This window comes from Rattus rattus, chromosome 4, assembly GCF_011064425.1.
Source record: "Rattus rattus isolate New Zealand chromosome 4, Rrattus_CSIRO_v1, whole genome shotgun sequence".
Classification (NCBI taxonomy): domain Eukaryota; kingdom Metazoa; phylum Chordata; class Mammalia; order Rodentia; family Muridae; genus Rattus; species Rattus rattus.
In genome coordinates, this window is record NC_046157.1 from 53,002,367 (window position 1) to 53,020,877 (window position 18,511).

General features: G+C 48.9%; 1 protein-coding gene across 3 annotated transcripts in view; it reads left to right on the plus strand.

Moving 5' to 3' along the window:
- The first annotated feature begins 1,979 nt into the window (after positions 1 to 1,979).
- Positions 1,980 to 18,511, plus strand: part of Tmem50b (transmembrane protein 50B) — a 31,151-nt gene continuing 14,619 nt past the window's right edge. The window contains exon 1 of one of the 3 annotated variants that reach the window (XM_032900432.1): positions 1,980 to 2,069. The gene's annotated coding sequence lies outside the window, so the exon portion shown is untranslated. Of the gene's footprint in view, positions 2,070 to 2,210; positions 2,326 to 18,511 lie in introns of those variants that run through there. The other 2 variants (XM_032900434.1, XM_032900433.1) reach the window with 2 other exon arrangements.

Below are 18,511 nucleotides of genomic sequence, written 5' to 3' on the forward strand. Positions count from 1 at the left end.
CTGGTCCAAGGCAGAAAAGGATCCTGAAGTTACAAAATTTCCCCAGTCTGGGGAGCCTGGACAGGTGCTCAGGCAACCAGAGTCCAACAAAGTCTAGGAGCAGCAGGGTGTGCGGGTCACACCCTTAGTCCCAACACTAGGAGGCAGAAGCAAGTGGAGCTCTCTGAGTTTGAGGTCAGGCTAGTCTACAAAGCGGGTTCCAGAACAACCAGGGCTCTGTTACACAGGAAAACCCTGTCTTGGAAACAAACAATCAAAAAATCAACAACAAAAACAAAAAACAAAACAAAGCCACCAAAGTATATTATTACATAACATGGTGGTGGAATTCCAATTCAAGTAATGTATGTACGAAGGTTTCCTTCAATATCCAAACTTATTTTATGTGTATGACTGTTTTGCCTTCATGTATGCATGTGCACCATTTGCATATTTGGTGTCCAGGGAAGCCAGAAGACGAAGGTGGATCCCCTGGACCTAGAGGTGTGATCGCCATGACCCCTGCCCCCACTCCTGCGGGTACTAGGAAGCAAGCCAGGGGGTCCTTTGGAAAAGCAGCCCCAGCCATCTTTCCAGTCCCATTTTGATTTTAACTGCTGGAGAAGTGAAAGCAGGCAGTACATTTTGCACCACATTCTACATCCTTGGTTATTGTTGAGACAGGATCTCACTTCAGCCTGGTCTTGAATTTGCTGTGTGATCCAGACTGACTGGAAATAGGAATTCACTTGGGACCATGATCATACCCAAAGCAAAGCCGGAACACTTTGGAATGCAGGGATTACAGGCATGTACACCTGTTTATGTGACACCGGGGTTACAAGCCACAGCTGTATGCATTTAAGGCTAAATACTGTTCCAACTGAACTACATTCCCTAGCTCTAGGACAGATGCCTAAAAATGTTCCCTTCTGCTGCTGCCCCTCTTGCTTGTTAGGGTGCATGCATAGTCCCCAAAAAGGAACTTAAGTAGTGGTTATTTTTTTTTAAGATTTATTCATTTATTATATATAAGTACACTGTAGCTGTCTTCAGACACACCAGAAGAAGGCATTGGATCTCTTTACAGATGGTTGTGAGCCACCATGTGGTTGCTGGGAATTGAACTCAGGAAGAGCAGTCGGGGTCTCTTAACCGCTGAGCCATCTCCCCAGCCCTAAGGAGTAGTTATTTATTGAGCACCTAAGTCCTAGATTATATACAAGAACTACAGGAGTAGATAGTTTGTCCTATCTAGGGAAGGTGTGTCTTGCCTTCAATTTAGTAGTAACTTGGACTTAGCATCTTTCTTCAACTGCGTTTATATTCTGTAGGAAATGTGATTTTTTGAAGTTATGCTGAAAGAAGTCCAGAGGCAGTACCTTTCAAGGAAATAAGTAAAGATTTGCTCCCAAAACAGGCCAAAAATGTTTGGATAACTGGAAAAAGAATCATCAGGCTGAAATAGCTGTGTAGCTTTGTTTTGCGGGAACCCAGTACGGAGTGGGATCCCTGGACCTGTAACTTCGTTTTCTTAGGTCTTGGTTTCTGAACGTCTTGGAGTGGGTTCTCGACTCTTGGCAGCTGGTGAACAATGCTCAAGTGCTGATATGCAAGAGGACCTTGCGTAATAGGCTTGGGTTCCCCATGCGGGTGCTCTTACCGATGCTGAGGTGCTTGGGTTTATACTACCACAAACCGCAGCCATAGAGGTCCGGACCTCAGCTCCAGGATGCCTGGAGAGAACAGCGCCAGCCCCGCCCTCAAATAAAGCCACGCCCTCTATCCCATTGGCCGCACTCTGATTGGTCGTCGTGCTGCTCAAGGGTCCGGCCCCGTCCTGCCTCTGAGGTCCCCGTCCCGCCTCTAGGGGTTATGCCCCGCCCACGCAGGCCACTTGCTGCAATCCCATTGGCCCCTACGGTGCGCACGGCGCCTCGACCCCGCTTCACCGGCGCCCTGGCATCGCGCCTGCCACGGGCCTCGGGCTCCACCGCTGAGGTAGAGCCGGCTGCTGCTGCTCCGGCCGACGCGCGCCCTAGACGTCCCTGCTCCAGCTTGGGCTCGGTGTGGACGTTGCAGGTAGCCGGGTGAGTGCGGTTGGCAGGTCTGTGGCTTCCGCGATCCGCCGATCGAGCGCCGGGCGCCGGCCCCGCGCGGCCCAAGGTGCTGTGGCGCCGCCCGTGTCGGTGCCCGGGAGCGTGCGGGCGACCCGCAGGGCCCGGCCTGCGCCCGCGTCCTCTCGTCGGTCCTTAGCCCTGACGTAGCCGTGACCCGCGCTCTGCCGAGGCAGGCCGCTCCGCCGCGCATCTCATCTGGAGCCTGGGGAGGTCCCCAAAGCCACCGGTAAGGGATGAAGGTCCTGCGGGGCGCTGCGGCAGCTGCCACCGAGGCCCCACGAGCGTCTGGGGACGAGCGACCCTCCCGTTTGCTCGGAGCCGTTACCGGGAACTGTCTGTGTTGCTTTGACTTTCACCCTCCATCCTGCAAGCACAGGGAGGAGCGGGAGGAGAGGGAGGGAAGTCTTCGGGAATTCCTCCTAAGTGGCGAGTGGCCCTTTCAGAGAAGGAGCGCGGAGCGTGGTCGTTGTAAGCTAGGCCATTTTGGTTTTTAGCCAGTAAGTTGGTTTTCGAGTTCACCGCTGGAAGGTACTTGAGCCTGAGAGGTTGATAGATACTTGACCTTTCCAACCGTAGCGGCGTAGGGCTGGGCTCGCCTCCACCTTGCTGATGCGATGGGAGGAGGGGCGTGGGAATTCAAACCTCTCGCTTTGCTCACTCTCAATCTCCCCCTCCCCCGCCCGTGCATCCTTCGCTCTCCAACTCTTCACCCTATTGTACCACAAATCCCATTTCTAGATAATTTCAGGGGCGCTTATTCACAAGCTTCTCATCCTTTCTCTTGTCTTTTCTACCTGTGTGCTGCTTCCAAAGAGGAGAGCCAAGCAATTTAACACCTAAACGCAAGCATAGTGGTCAAGGACTTCCTGATCCTAAAAATGAAACCCAGAGGTTAATTTGCATAGCCATGCTGCAAGAAAAGCAGGTTTAGTTGGAGCGGGGTGAGGATGTAGTTTTTCCTCTTCAGGAGACACACCCTTTGACCTCCCCTTTCTTCCTGTATCAGCTAGACAGCAGCCTTCGCGGCTTTGTTTGGTTTTGGTTCTTGTTTTCTAAATTCACTTCTGGGGTCCAGAAGTAAAGAATCAATCCTGCTTAGTCCTTACTTGTCTTTTAATGTAATGCAACCAAAACGATGTGTAAAACAATTTAAACATTGAAGAAGGATATCATTCAGACCATACAGAAACACCAAATAAGAAGTGAAATCCTCCTGCACACCTTGAATCCCAGCACTACAGATGGAGTTCCAGGACAGCCAGGACTACACAGAGAAACCCTGTCTTAAAAAATCAAAACTTTTTTTAAAAAAAAAGGCAGGGGTGGGGGATATCCCTCAAAATTCTCTCCTTCGCTCTCCACTCTTTTTTTTTTCCAGACACACCAGAAGAGGGCATCAGATCCCATTACAGATGGTTGTGAGCCACCATGTGGTTGCTGGGATTTGAACTCAAGACCTCTGGAAAAACAATCAGATGGCTCTTAACCACTGAGCCATCTCTCCAGCCCTGCTCTCCACTCTTTATGTTCCCAGTTCTACTCCTAAGGAGGCTGTCATAACACAATGTTATTTGGCAACAGACAGTGGAGACACATTTCTACATTGATATGTGTAGATTAATCTCTTTTTTAATAAAAAAAAAATGTTGCTAAGAGATGGCTCAGAGGTTGAGTGCCCCTTGCCCTGACCCAAGTTCAGTTCCTGACTGAACCCACATCAGCCTCACAGCTCACCTGAAACTCACACACTCACACAGAGCACTCCACATAGAAACCACATATACGATTTTATGCCGTTATTTGGATGTACTGTAATGTGTTTTTGTCTCTTCTGATAGACATTTTGGTTGTTTTGTTGGTACTTGACTCACAATTAAAAAAAAAACAAACATATCCTTTACTTATAGGGCAAGAAAAAAAAGTCACAGTATTTGGAATGAATTTTCTCTACTAAGCTAAACAATTCCTAATGATACCATATCACTTTCTGAAGTTCCCAAAGCCTTTGGAGGTTATAAGCTATACTTTCATCTTTATTAATAGGAAATTGTTGTTAAGTGAACTGTTAGATAGAACAAGGTCAAGTTTTCCAGAACCCACACGAGTCTAAATAGCCTTACTACTGGAGAATATAGTTCTACTACTGGAGACCATCCTGTCTTGGGGTTGTCTTTGCTCTTATATCTCAAGTTCAAACTTGACTAGAAAGAAAGAACAGTACGGCCACCGTAGCTTGCAGGAAGAGGTGAACTGAACAGAATGGCTTGGGCTTGCCTGGCCTCTGTAAGGGCACTTTGTGAGGAAGTCAGGGGTTTCCACCATGGAGGAGAGAGCCCTAAGAAGCAAAGCCGGGCTTAGTCAGGGCATCTGGAGGGCTCCGTACTAAGGGCTGGAAGGATAGCAGATAGAGGCATTTCTGCTCTTCTTCACCCAAGGCTTCTCTGCATTGTCCAGGGCCCATCAAAGTCAAACCTCTCTGTGAGGTCAGGGCCTAGTGGGCCTCGGGGCTTGCGGGAGAAAGGCATCAGCATACGCTCAAGATGAAGCCAGCCCTGTCAATCGAGTGAGGAATCTGGGCCAGGTTCCAGGGCGCTCAGCACAGGTTGAAGGCTGCCAGAGCAGCTGAGACTGTGCTGCCTCCTCTGGCCTGCGGTCCTCGCTTCGGGGCACAGCTGGCTTCCTCAGCCTTCCTGTGTTGGCCCTCTCTCCATAGCATGCATTAGGCTGAGGTTTTATCCCCTCTAGTGGTGCCCAAAGGCTGTTGGGGTTTGCTGAGGGGCCACCATTTGGGAGCCTGTGAGGCCCTGCTCTGGTTCTCTTCCTCACACTGGCTGATATTTTTGGCTAATAGATTTTCCTGAGGTTCTGCAGCCTAGTTCCACCCTGACCTGCCTCTGTGCTGCTGAGCACTCCTCAGGCCTTTGACTATTTCCCCACCAGCACAGAGAAGTTCCACTTCCCACCTCTCTGTGAGTTTAATGGGGCATGTGGCTGTTTTCATCCCCGAGGTTGGGTGTTTGAACCCCTTGAATACAAACAGTATAGAGGTATTGTCACTAGGAACCCTGGCAGTATTTTGTTGTTATTTTCTCTGTAATCTCTTTTGTCATTTGTACATGAACTTTTACATCTTGTTTTCTAATTTCCTTTGTTTCCTGACATGCACCCCACCCCCAACACACACACAACTTTTGTTTGCTTGATCTAGTTTCTTACATTGTAGCCCAGGCTAGCAGGTACTCATTATGTAGCCCAGGCTTGCCCCAAACCCAAAGCCGTCTTTTTGCCTGTTTCTCCCCAGTGCTGACTTTACAAGCAGGAGTACCATGCCTGGCTAGTTTTTTGTTTTGTTTTGTTTTGTTTTTTTGCCCACATCTTGCTCTGTAATCCAGGTTAGCCTAAAACTTGTCCTAAAGTTCAGGCTGTACCTAATTTGGAATTACAGCTTTCCTGCTGCAGTCGTCCAGTGCTGAGGATTTCAGATGGCCCCTTAATTGCTTGCTCTTGTGCAGGTGTGTCACATGTGTGCATGGTGCCTGTGAGGATCAGAAGACGGGTTCAGATCTCTGGGAATCGCAGTTACAGATGGTTGTGAGTGGCTCTGTGGGTGCTGGGAGTCAAACTCTGGTCCTCTGTATGACAGCTGTTACCTTTAACCCCAAGCTGTCTCCCCAGCCTCTGTCTTATTTTCTTAACTGTTCTGTTTTTGTTTCTCTAATGGATACCATGTAGCCTAGACTGTCCTCAAATCTCAGTTTCTCCTGCCTTGACCTCTGGAAGGCTGAGATTAGATGTACCTCTTGTTTGTTTTTCAAGACAGGGTTTCTCTGTATAGCCCTGGCTGCCATGAAACTAGGTCTGTAGATAAGGCTGCCCTTGAACTCAGTGACCTGCCTGCCTCTGCCTCCAGAGTGTTTGGATTAAAGGTGTGTGGGCCCCTACCTCCTGCACCTCATTTTCATTTATTTATTTGCACATGTATGTGGGCAGTGTGCCTGCCACAATTCATGTGTGGAGGTCCTAGGACAACTTGGGAGAGAACTCTCTTTCCACCAGGTTCTGGGGATCAGCTCGGGTTGTCAAGCTCGGGGACAGCAGGTGTCTTCAGGCTGCCAAGCTGCACCACCATCTCCCTGGCCCCGATTTGCACTTAAAATTTGATTCTAACTCCCAAAGACTATTCTCCATTCTCAGTGTTAATTCATTTTTGAAATGTTCATATACATTTTATTTATGTATTTGTGTGTGTGTGTGTGTGTGTGTGTGTGTGTGTGTGTGTGTGAGAGAGAGAGAGAGAGAGAGAGAGAGAGAGAGAGATCGACCTTGTGTGCTCACATGTACTTGCCGGAGTCAGTTTTCTTCTAGTGCACAGGTCCCAGGGATCAAACTCAGGTGCCCGGTGCTTGAGTGTCAGGCATCATGGCTGAGCCGTCTTGGTTTTCTGGGCTTGGAATGCTGCCCCTGCGTGGTTTCTTGTACCAAGTACTTTTTTCTTTAACTTCTCTGTAGGTCTTTCACATTCAAAGGTTCTTGACACACAGAGCAATCTTTGACTGTGCTTAGAATAAAACTAGGGGCTAAAAACTGAGGTGTGGACACGACCTTTTAGCTGTTGCATTGCTCCAGGCCATTAGGTTAGTGAAAACCCCAGACATGTGGTTTTCTACATTGCCTCTTTTCCAGCAGGTTCCCCAGGGAAGAGGTGTCTCATTTGGAAGCACGCCTGACGGCCAGTGTCCGAGCCACACAGAGGCCGAGATTTTCCTTCCCCATACAGTTAACTACGTTGTTTTCCTTTCGCCTACACCATCTATTCTGTAGGTACCATTGGTTGGGCATAAGAAATGAGACACAAAGCCAGCAACCCGCAGACTTGCCCAGCACAGAAGTCACAGCTGCTGGCAGCAGGAAGAGTAGGGGGACCACATGCTGCCATGTTTCTTGTGTGCCCTGCTCTTTGCTGCCTGGCCTCAGCTTCCCCACCAGCTTGGCCTGGCATTTGCCTTTCTTTAGTTACTACCCAGGTGCTGTCCCACCTCTGCCCCTTTTGTTGTGCCTGTCTCCTCTTCTGTCCTTCCTGTCAGTGCGAGTGATTGTTAATTCACTGGTTTGTTGTTTTGAGACCATTCTTATTGTGTAGTCCTGGCTGGCCCACCTGAATCTGCCTCCCAAGGGCTCTGGTTAAAGGTGTGCACCACTGTGCGTAGTGATATACTCATTTTCATTCTTTTTTTTTTTTTTTTTTGGTTCTTTTTTTTTTTCGGAGCTGGGGACCGAACCCAGGGCCTTGGGCTTTCTAGGCAAGCGCTCTACCACTGAGCTAAATCACCAACCCCTACTCATTTTCATTGATTGATTGATTGATTCATTCATTCATTCATTTATTGTAAGGCCGCAGGAGTGAGTGCAGTGAGGTGCTTGCTAATGTTCAGTCTTTTTTTTTTTTTTCGGAGCTGGGGACCGAACCCAGGGCCTTGCACTTGCTAGGCAAGTGCTCTACCACTGAGCCAAATCCCCAACCCCTGCTAATGTTCAGTCTTGTATCTTCTGTTTTTACCCAGAAACAGTCACAGTTTTTCTCAATCCGAGAGTCCTGATGCTGCGTCAGGAGTTGTACGCCTCAAAGCAGTTGGACGCGTGCATGCATGCATGTGTTGTTCACTTTGTCTTTTTGAGACATGGTCTCTCATTGAATTGGAGCTTGCCAACTTGTTAGACTGGCAGTTCAGTGAGCTCAGGGGACCACTTTCGTGGTTCCCTGAACGAGAGTGGCCCCCATAGGCTCATGTATTTGAATGCTTTGATCTGCAGTTGGTGGGACTGTTCTGAAAGGATCAGGAGGTGCAGCCTGGTTGGAGGAGGTGTGTCACTGGGGATGGTGGGCTTTGAGGTAGGTTCAGAGGCCCACACCATTCCCAGGTAGCTCTCTCTGCCTCCTGCTTTTGGATCAGGTATGAGCTCTCAGCTACCACTCCATTGCCACACCTGCCTGCCTGCACGATGTCATCCTTGTCACCAAGATGATCGTGGACTCTAACCCTCTACAACTGTGATTCCCCACATTAAATACCTTTTTAAACAAGTTGCCTTGGTCATGGTCTCATCACAATAGAAAAGTAACTTGATTCTGCTCTCCCTAGCACTGAGAGTCACAGGCCAGCGGTACCCGGATTTTATGTGGTTTCTGGGAATCCAAACTCAGGTCCTCATGCAAGCACTTTCCCCACCAAGCCACGGGTCCAGTCTTCATTCTCACTTTGTGTTGCCATTACCCCGGTTCATATACGAGAAAGCGGTAGCTTATGGAGGCTTGGAGCGGAAACTGATGCTGGCACACAGCTAGTCCCGGCAGACGGGAGTAGGACATGAACCCGTCCACATGGGTGCTGCGGTGAGCCCAGGTCAGCCCCCTGTAGCAGATAAAGCTGTCTTCTGCACCCATAGTTTACAGACAGACATGCAGACAAAACACCCACACACATAAAATACATCTTGTAAAAAATTAAAATTTGTCTTTTAAAAAATACAAAAACATTGTAAGAACAGTAGAATAAACACTATTGATTTTGCCACTTTTATGTTGTTATTACTTTTTTCTGAGATTTAGAGAGCGTTATTCTGTTGCCTTGGCTTTCCTTGGACTCACTGCACAGGTCAGGCTGACCACTAACCTGAAGTAACCCTGCCTCACCCTCCAAGTGCTGGGACTAGACACGAGCCACCACCCCTACTATTTTGATGTTGGTATTACTAAGAATCTTTTAAAGATGTATGTTATTTTTAGTTATGTGTACACGTATGGGTATGTATGGATAGGCGTATGTGTGCGTGTTCACTCATGAGGAGTACCTATGGAGTCTAGAAGAGGGCACTGGATCTCCTGGAGTTGGAGTTACACAGGCTGCTGTGAGCCACCTGCTGTGGGTGTTGAGATTTGAACTCAGGGCCTCTGCAAGAGCAATGCAAGCTCATACCCACTGAGCCGTCTCTCCAGCCCCTGTTATTATTTTGTTTAACTCTAGGATGCTGCTAACACTGACACTTGACCTGTAAATATGTCCACTTACGTGTTTAGGGCTGCTGTATCCAGGCCTGTGATGGGGTAGTAGCCCTGGCTGTCCTGGAACTCACTCTGTAGACCAGGCTGGCCTCGAGCTCACAGAGATCCAGCTGCCTCAGCCTCCCAAGTGCTTGGATTAAAGGCATGCGCCACCACTGGGCCCATTATCTTGAAGAGTGACACCTGGCTTCCACCAAGCTCACTGGTCCACCCTAATCTCCTTTGTCAGAAGATTGTTTGCTCAGGCCTGTGTTCTGCCCTGAACAAGCATCGTCTCTCCACCGTTTTAAGTGCTGCCTCTCCTTTGGTTAACTGTTCCATATCCGGCCCATCTTCTGTGTTGTAGTGGACACGCTCATGAGAGGACAGGCACCTCTCCAATTCCCAGCTCCGTGTGCTGTTGTCCCAGCTGTTGGTAACTACAGCAGCGGGAGAGCTTGAGCCCAGGGATTCCCAGGAAGCCTGGGTAACACAGCAGACACAGTCTCTACCAAATCAGCAGCCAGAAAATGTCCTTCCCCAACTATGACTTTCAGCACAACAGAAGTTCTGCCTTCCATAAAACACTAAAACACAAACATAAAACTTAAGTTCTTTGGTACTTTAAAATAATTCTGTTTCCTCTCTGGTTTGCAGGACATCTTTCTCATCCTCTTGGAACAAGTAGGGACACAGATGTCTCATACAGGTTCTTGATTGAATGGAAATCTAAGGCCTTTTTATAATGGTGAGACATGCTAGGGGGGCAGCGTGGGCAGCTCTGTGGTCTCAGTGGCTAAGGGTAAGGGCTTGGGTTCAGTGGGTTAGAATGGCTTTCTTAGGTTATAAAAGATCTCTTCCCCCATCTCTCTGTCTCTGTTTCTCTCTGTCTGTCTGTCTGTCTCTCTCCAAACACACACACCCCTCGTTCTTTCTCTTCAGATGAGATCATGCTGTGTAACAGTCGTGGCTGGCCTGGAACTTGCTGTATAGACCAGCAGGCTGGCTTTAAACTCCCTGCCTCTGCTTCTGAGTGCTGGGATGAAAAGTGTATACAGACATGCCTGCCTTGAAGACGCCGCCTTTCTGTTTCCTTCCTTCTTGTCCCTCACAGTCTGCTTGAGGTATCAGTGGTTGGCTCTTACTGTCTGTTTTTGCCAACAGTCTGTTCCCGGTTGAAGCTGTTCTCACTTCTCAGTTCTCTCTCTAGTCGGCCATAATGGTCCTCACATCCCATTTTAGCACCCGTCAGCTTTCAGCATCCACCCATGGCCCTTTCCAAAGGAGCATCCACACGTTTAACTGTTTGCTGTCGGAGCCTCCCTCCTCCATTTCTATCTCAATCTATTTGGGTTCCTACAACAAAATATCATAGATTAAATAGCTCATAAAGGTAAAAAGCCATTTCTCATACTGCTGGAGGTTGGGGAAACCAAGACCAAACTAGGACCCTAAGCTGGAGACCTGACTCAGGAGTCCGTGGACCAGACTGAACCACTTGCTTCAGTCAAGCAGGCGACGGTGTTGGTGACTATGAGAAAGGAATTCAAGCCAAGTGGTCTACTAGGAAGGCAGAACAGAGGCCTCCTTACAGTAGCAGCAGCCTGCATCAGAGAGACTACAGTATTAGTGGAGGGTCTCCTCATCGATAGTCTGTTCAGATTGTGGTCTGGTCAGTCATGACCACACGGCTCGCCCCACAGTCTGACCTGTGCCAAGGAGACTGCTGCCTTCAGAGAGGTAGCTTCCAGTTTCTTGGGGGAAATGTTTACCTTTTAAATCTTAATCTGGAATTTAAGATAATTGAGAAAAGAATGGGCCAGAGTGGGCTATAATGGCACAAGCCTGTGATAGCCACCCTGGGACACAGGAGGCAGGCAGGGTGAGTTCAAGTTTGACGTAAGCCTGGACTATACAAACCACCAGCCTGTGTGACCCTGCTTGTGTGACCCTGCCTTACCAAACAAGGCGAGAAAAGAACAAGAGAGAGAGAGAGAGAGAGAGAGAGAGAGAGAGAGAGAGAGAGAGAGAGAGAGAGAGCGAGCGCGCGAGCTGGCTGGCTCACTCACATTTTGCTGTGACACACGGGAAGGATGACAGATCTCTACCTGCATCTTTTATAAGGTGTCAGTTAGGAGGGTCCCATGACCGTGATATCCAACCCATAGTCCTCTATCTGTCCCTCAATCCTATGAGCTTGGCTGGGGGTGGAGGTTTTAACGTTTGAATTTTGGGGTACACAAATGTTAGCAGTTTTCTCTACTGTCTCCTGTTCTCATATCCAAGGGCATAGGTGTGATGTCCTTTAATGCAGGACCAAGATGCCTTTAAAGCATCGTCTTACGCTGTGGTCTGCAATGCTCTCAGAAGCTAACTTGGCCTGTTAGTAACGCCGACCTGGGTGAAGTGGAGGAGGGGTCCGTTGAGCATCCACCACATTGCTCTTGAGGGCTGCCATATCACTGCAGATGTCCATACTGAGAGCCTCAGGGTGGCCTGGAGGTCACGCAGCATGTGATGACTAAATCCGCTGATCACAAGGAAGAGAAACTTTCTAAATTAGAGAGTTTAAAAGATAGGTTCCCAGCTCATTTCCTCCTTTCTGTCTTTAAAGGGTGGGCGCCATTGACTTCTTCCAGCCTAAGTTCCTCACAGTGAATTTAGACAGGCACGAGTCGCTGTTGGTTTTCTGTCAGTCCACCAGATCTCCAGGAAGGCTTACAGCCTGCTGCAGCTGGGCTGTCATCCCCTTCAGGGACAAGCGGAAAATGGCACGGTCCATGAAAGCTGCTCAGGTCCTGGCAGTTGGGACGCAGACAGCAGGAACGGGCCAGTTCCTACCCAATAACTGAGGGATGGGATGAGTTAGCAGCTGCACAGCCTGGAAGATAAGCAAGCCAGTGCTTAGTAGATCCGAGAGGCTGGAGCCGTTTAGTGGGCGAGAGGGCCGTTCTGTAGGGCTCTGTTCTTATGCCTCTGTCTTCCCGCAGTGCAGAGCATACAGCTGTAAACAGGAGTGGTGTGGCTATATCTACCAGGAGGCTGTCGTGATGGGGCAGAGGAGTGCACACCAGTACTCAGGTCCTGGTGGAGGGGACAGGGAGATCAGAAGTCAGAGGTGGGTCACACAGGAGAGGAAGTGCCCGGATCCAGTTTGTAAACTGCAGGGTGTGAACTAAGGCCCCTTCACTGTGGGGGTTCTCAGAGCCTATGAACAGGCTCAGCCTGGGAAAGCCCCAGGGTTGATGGTAAGGCAGTTTTACAGACTGGAGCACCAAGCAGGTGGCTGTGTGAATCTGAGGTTTAAGTCACTTCCGCTGAGACGCAGTGGAAGAGAAGACTCATTGAACAGTCTACATTGAATACTAATTGCTAACGAGGATGGTACTGGGGACTACAAAATAACGAAATCGAAATCTCTGTACATGGAGGCAGAGGCAGAGGCAGGCGGATCTCTGAGTTCAAGGCCAGCCTGGTCTATCTTTTTTTTTTTTTTTTTTCTTGGAGCTGGGGATCGAGCCGAGGGCCTTGCCCTTCTTAGGCAAGCGCTCTACCGCTGAGCTAAATCCCCAACCCCCCAGCCTGGTCTATCATGTGAGTTTCAGGACAGCCAGGGCTACACAGTGAGACCTGTCTCAAGAAAACAAAACAAAATAAAAACAACCCTCCCCTTGTCCAGAACAAAAACCAACAAACAAACATAAAAACAAACCGACCAAACAAAAATCCATTCTGTCTTTTCTTTGATTTTAGATTTAAACCTGTTCTCCAGGCTAGAAATGCTTATGAGGTTTTCTTTTTCCTGCACATGGATTTAACCATCCAGAGGACAAGAAGGTGTTTGTCCCCTGATACTAAATAGGTAGAGTGTTTTCTCCAAAATACAGCTCTTTGAGTAACTCATGCTGCTGGGTTTTAAGGCTTATAAGCCATCCACGTAATGAGCACCTGGAAGACATGTTTATGGCTAACACAAGAGAGTTGAGTTCCTCAGACCCTGCTGGCATGGTTTGCCTTACAAGTGCTCACCAAGGCCATCGCTTTCCTCCATGGACTGCTTTCTTCTCAAGGCAGAGCACTGGCCAAGCATTTGTGAGATTTGTGAGGCCCTGCACACACACACACACACACACACACACACACACACACACACACACACACACACACACACACAGGTTAGTAAGAAACCAGATTAACGACAGTGTCCTCTAAACTGGAGCTGTTTTTCTGCATTTTCTTGTTGTCTTCACCATGGCAAGCAGATGACCTTCTCCCGTGGTATCTGAAATGAGGCTGCTGCTGCCAAGGTCTCCATGTGTCATGTGGTCACAGTGTAGCGTCAGTCCCAAGCATAGGCTTTGGAATCAGATGTGAACCTCAGGGGGAAGCCTGGTTTTCTTCCTTATTATTATGTGACCTTGACAGACATGAGCTGCTCTTTAAAGTTAGTGTGTTCAGAGGATTGATCGATACAGTGAAGACTTCTCATGAAAGGCAGGCATAGCTCGTGGCTGAAATCCTAGCAGTTGGAAAGCTAAGGGAGCAGGATTTGAGTTCCAGGCCAGTCTGGAATACATGTGGGGTTCTAGATCATCCTGGATTCACAGTGAAACCTTGTATTAAAAATACCAAGTCAAACCAAAATAATTAGGAGTTTTGAGTATTGAAAGGACGAGGCCGTAAAGACCCGGAGGTCTATAAGCAACCTGCACTGAGTAGCCAGTGCTGGCGATAGCCCAGAGGCAGAAGACGGGTTCTGCTCTTGGTCCTTCTGAGTTGGTTTACTCTGGTTCTACAGATCTTGAGTGGTTCTTGCATTGTTGTTCTTATTAATCTGGTTTCTTACTATGTGTGTGTGTGTGTGTGTGTGTGTGTGTGTGTGTGTGTGTGTGTGTGTGTACACATATGTGAGAGTGTGGGTGCTAGTGTGGGGTGTGTGTGTGTGTGTGTATATGGTATGTGTGTGTATTTGGTGTGTGTGTGGTATGTGTGTGTATGTGGTGTGTGTATGGTGTGTGTGGTATGTGTGTGTACACATATGTGAGAGTGTGGGTGCTAGTGTGGGGTGTGTGTGTGTCTGTGTGTATGGTATGTGTGTGTATTTGTGTGTGTGTATGTGTATGTGTATGGTGTGTGTGTGTGTGTGTGTGTGTGTGTGTGTGTGTGGTGTGACTGTCTTCCTCTTTCTCCACCACTTTCCACCCTTGTGTTTTGAGATGGTCTCACTGAACTAGGACTTGAGATCCACTGTCTCCCCTCCCAGTGTTAGGATTACAGACTCAGACTGTCACACCTGGCTGTCCCCGTAGGTGCCAGGTGGCTGACTGCAAGAACTCACACTTCTGTGACAGATACTTCACTGACTGTGCCCTCCCCAGCCCCACATGGTTTTTTTTTTTAACATACTCACTTTACATTCCTCTCACTGCCCCATCCAGGTCACCCCCTCTCACAATCCTTCCTGTCCCTCCCCCTTCCCCTCTGACCATGTGACCCCGTCCCCCATCCCCCAACCCTGGTACTTCAAGTCTCTTCGAGACAGGGTCATCCTCTCCCACTGAGGCCAGATAAGGCAGCCCATTTTTTAAAATTATAAACTATAATTAGCCCATGTGGTGGTGACACCAAGCGCTCCCTTGGGAGGTAGAAGTGGGGGCTCAGCCATCTAAGGCCAGCCTCTGCTACACAGTGAATGAGGGGCTAGCCTGGCTACAGGAAGCCCAGTCCCATAAAAGGAAACAAACAACCTAGAAAGTAATTAAAAACTGAGAAGTATTGACTGATCCTGCCCAAGCACCCTAGTGATGGTGAGTAAGTTCACTGATCTCAGCCCCTCCCATACCCCATGTTCCTCCCCACAAGAGGCATTTTGTAATTATCTAACGGTCCTCAACCTCTTTATGCTTCAGCCCTTAATATTCCTCATGTTGTGCTGACTCCAGCCATGAAAGGACACTAACTGTTACCTCATAACTGTAATCTTGCTAGTGTTATGAATAGTAACACACAGCCACTACCAGAATTATGTCTAAGTCACAGACCTGGCCCTGTCACTTGCAGACTCTTATGGTTTCCCCTTGCTTAGAGCAAAGAAGGCTCTATAAGCTATAACTGTGGGCAGTGCTGGCTGTTCACCTGGTTCCTGTTTTAGGGGTTATTTGGGGCCAGGAAAGATAGCTTAGAGGTTAAGAACACTTACTACTCTTACGGAAGACCTGGGTTCAGTTCCCAGCACCCACATAGTTGCTCACAACTACATGTAACCCCAGTTCCAGGGCACCCGATGCTCCCTTTGTACCTCTGCGGGATCCTTCATGCATGTGCACCATGCATACATACCCTCGGCCACACACACACACGTAAAATAACATTTTAAAAATTGTAAAGGTTTATTTATTTTCTTTTATATATGAGTACTACGGGCTTACTCTTGTGTTCCATGTGTGGGCGTGGTGTCTGGGGACAGAAAGAATGTCAGACATACTCTACTAGAGCTGGGGTTACCGGTGGTAAATGTGGATAATAATGAAGCCGAGCTTCCAGTTGAGAGTGCTGGTTCCCACCCGAATGCTTCCCATCCTTCCAGCGTCCTGGTGTGCCCCGCCCTTTCTTCCGAGAGGGCTTTAGTCGGCCTCCCCTCTACAGCCACTGAAGCCCAGAATCTTCAGGGAGGTCTATACTAAGCCGTACTGGGGCTGAGCTTTTAGCTGCCTTTCTCCATTCCCTGTCACTGTCTTTGGTAGCAGTGAAGTCTTCCTTGTTTGGATACAGTTTCCTTTATCTTTGCCACATCCTTCAAACCAGTGTGTGGAAATGATTCCACAGTTTCTGCTTCTCGGACGACTTCCAGCAGCACTATGGGAAATGTGCATGACGTGAGCTTTTGTGGGAAATGGCCTTCACCTTGTGTCGCCTTCAGGCCTTGCTTCACCTTGCAGCGACCTTCCTGCTATCTGGCTGTCCCCTGGTTAATATCGAGTCTTTCACTGACACTCTGATAACACACCTGCAGGATATCTTGCTTGAATGCTGTTAGTGCCCTCTGTTGTACCGGGTAGCCAAGACACTGGCTGCTTGGTCACCTTGGTATTGTGAGACTAGGTTTTGTACTTTGTTAGGGTGTACCAGCCTGTTTGCTGCTCCCCTCTGACTTGGTGGAACTGAGCCCCAGTGTTTCCCATGAAGGCAGCAGCAGCTAACATCTCTTTTCCATTCGTTCAGGCAGCAGCTGTTTTCCCTGATGGTGCTGGGGTCTCCATGCACCAGACGTTCAGGAGTTAGTCCAGGTATTGAAAGGCTGTTTACACTGGGGTGTCTGGGACTATCCCATGACTCATTCTTTCCCAAGATTTCCCACCTGAGTTTCCAGCTGACCTGGAATCTCAGACTAATAAATCTCATGTTTTTTTTGTGTTTCCTAAACTGGGACTGGAGGCTGAGGGGCTGGGGTGGGGCTGTGTAAAAGTGAGTCCAGTTCATTGAATTTCCTTGCTTGTAAGGTTGAGTATCCTTCAGGTTCTTGCTACTTTGGATAAGCAATTTCCAGTGTTTGGGGTTTGTTTGGGGACAGCTCTAGCTGTCCTGGAATTCAAGGTTAGAGTTGGCTGGCCAGCCTCGAACTCAGAGATCTTCGTTTCTCTGTCTCCTGACTGCTGGAATTAAAAGCTTGCACCACTTCTACCTGGTTTCAGTGTTTGTTTGTTTGGTTTTTATTGATTCTTTGTAAATTTTACACCATGTACCCCAACCCTACACATCTCCCGTCCGTTTATACTCTCCGATCCCAAAGGAAAACAAACCTCACCGTGGAAGCCATAACATGTGACGGTGTGTCCCACAGTGTTACCTTTTGGTCCACACTGCTTTACTTGCAGTGAGTCATTGGACTGGTTCAAGGCTCTGGCTTCTGTTGCACTACCATTACTAGATCCTCATAGGACCCACTCCTTCCCTATATATCTCCATACCTCTCCCATATGACCATCTTGGAGCTTTGGTGTACGACTGACCCTTCCCGTGCTCCAGCAGACCATACATGGGGTAAATGTTGGGGGGGGGGCAGCTCAAAGCCCTGGGTCTGGGCCTGTGTGGTAGCTGAGCTGGTGAGCTCAACTGTCCCGCAACCAGGCTCCCCCGCAAGCTCTCTACCCAGTGCCGAAGCTGGCAAGGGGCACAGGTTAGGGCCAGCTCACCTGTGCCCACACCACCAGGGCCTAGGTGAGGTGTAGGGCCCCCTCTCCAGTGAGGGGCAGGGCCAGCTCTCTTGCCTCTGAGGGTAGTGAGCGGGATGGGCAGGGGAGGCATCTTCTTCACCCACACCACCTCACAGTAGACGAATGGTGGGCCAGGTCTCCACACGCACTCCCATGGAGCCAGCTGGCTCACCCTTGCCTCTCCACCAGGGTCAGTCTACTGTGCTGCCCAGGCCAGGTGCAGGGCTGGCTCTCAGGAGTGCTGTAGCTGGCAAGGGGGTGGTAGGGACAGTTCTACACAGCCCTCAGACGTCAACATGGCTCCCCTTGACAGTCCACGCTCACCAGGATGTCCGTCTGGCCTGTAACAGACCCCCGCTGCTGCAGGGCCAGAGACTCAGACATGGCTCTCACTGGCAGCAAGGACCAGGACCACCGTGGCCTTAGGTGACATCACTGGCTACTCACACCAGGCTGTTCTCACTACCCTAGAGTCTCCAGTTTCTCCACCTCGTTGTTCATACTTTTTTCTTCTTCTGTTCCATTCTCCATGGTTCACTTGCTCATCTTAGTGGTGCCAGCGGCCTCTGGGTGTCTGGGGATGTCTCAGGCATGACCTGCCCTCCCGGGTCGTGTGGATCAAACTGGGGGTTGACTACAACTTGTATTCTTTTTTTTTTTTTTTGGTTCATTTTTTTCGGAGCTGGGGACTGTACAACTTGTATTCTTGTCCTGCTGGTGCAGAGATCTTTCTGTTCTTGAAGTCTTGTTTAAACACAATACGGAGGAGGTGGCCATAGTCTCCTCCCCTTAAGTTAAAGCTTTTGGTTTGGTTTGGTTTGGTTTGGTTTGGTTTGGTTTGGTTTGGTTTGGTTTGGTCCTTTTTAGAAGTTATAATGGTTCTGAATCTCCTGTTGGGGCACAGTCCTTTTGTTTTTATTTTAGCATAGTATGCTCTTCTCTTTCATTTTTCTCTTTTTGTGGTTGTTGCTTTGAGACTGCTGGCTGAACTCAGCACTCTAGCTGAGCCTGTCTCCTGAGCTCTGAGATCAAAGGCTTGTGCCCCTGTGGCCTAGTACACATACCCCATAGGCTACTATCTACATTCATATCGGTTCTTCATCCCCGCTGTCTCTCCTTCATCGGCTAGTGCTGTAGATTAACCGCAAACCTGAGGCTTC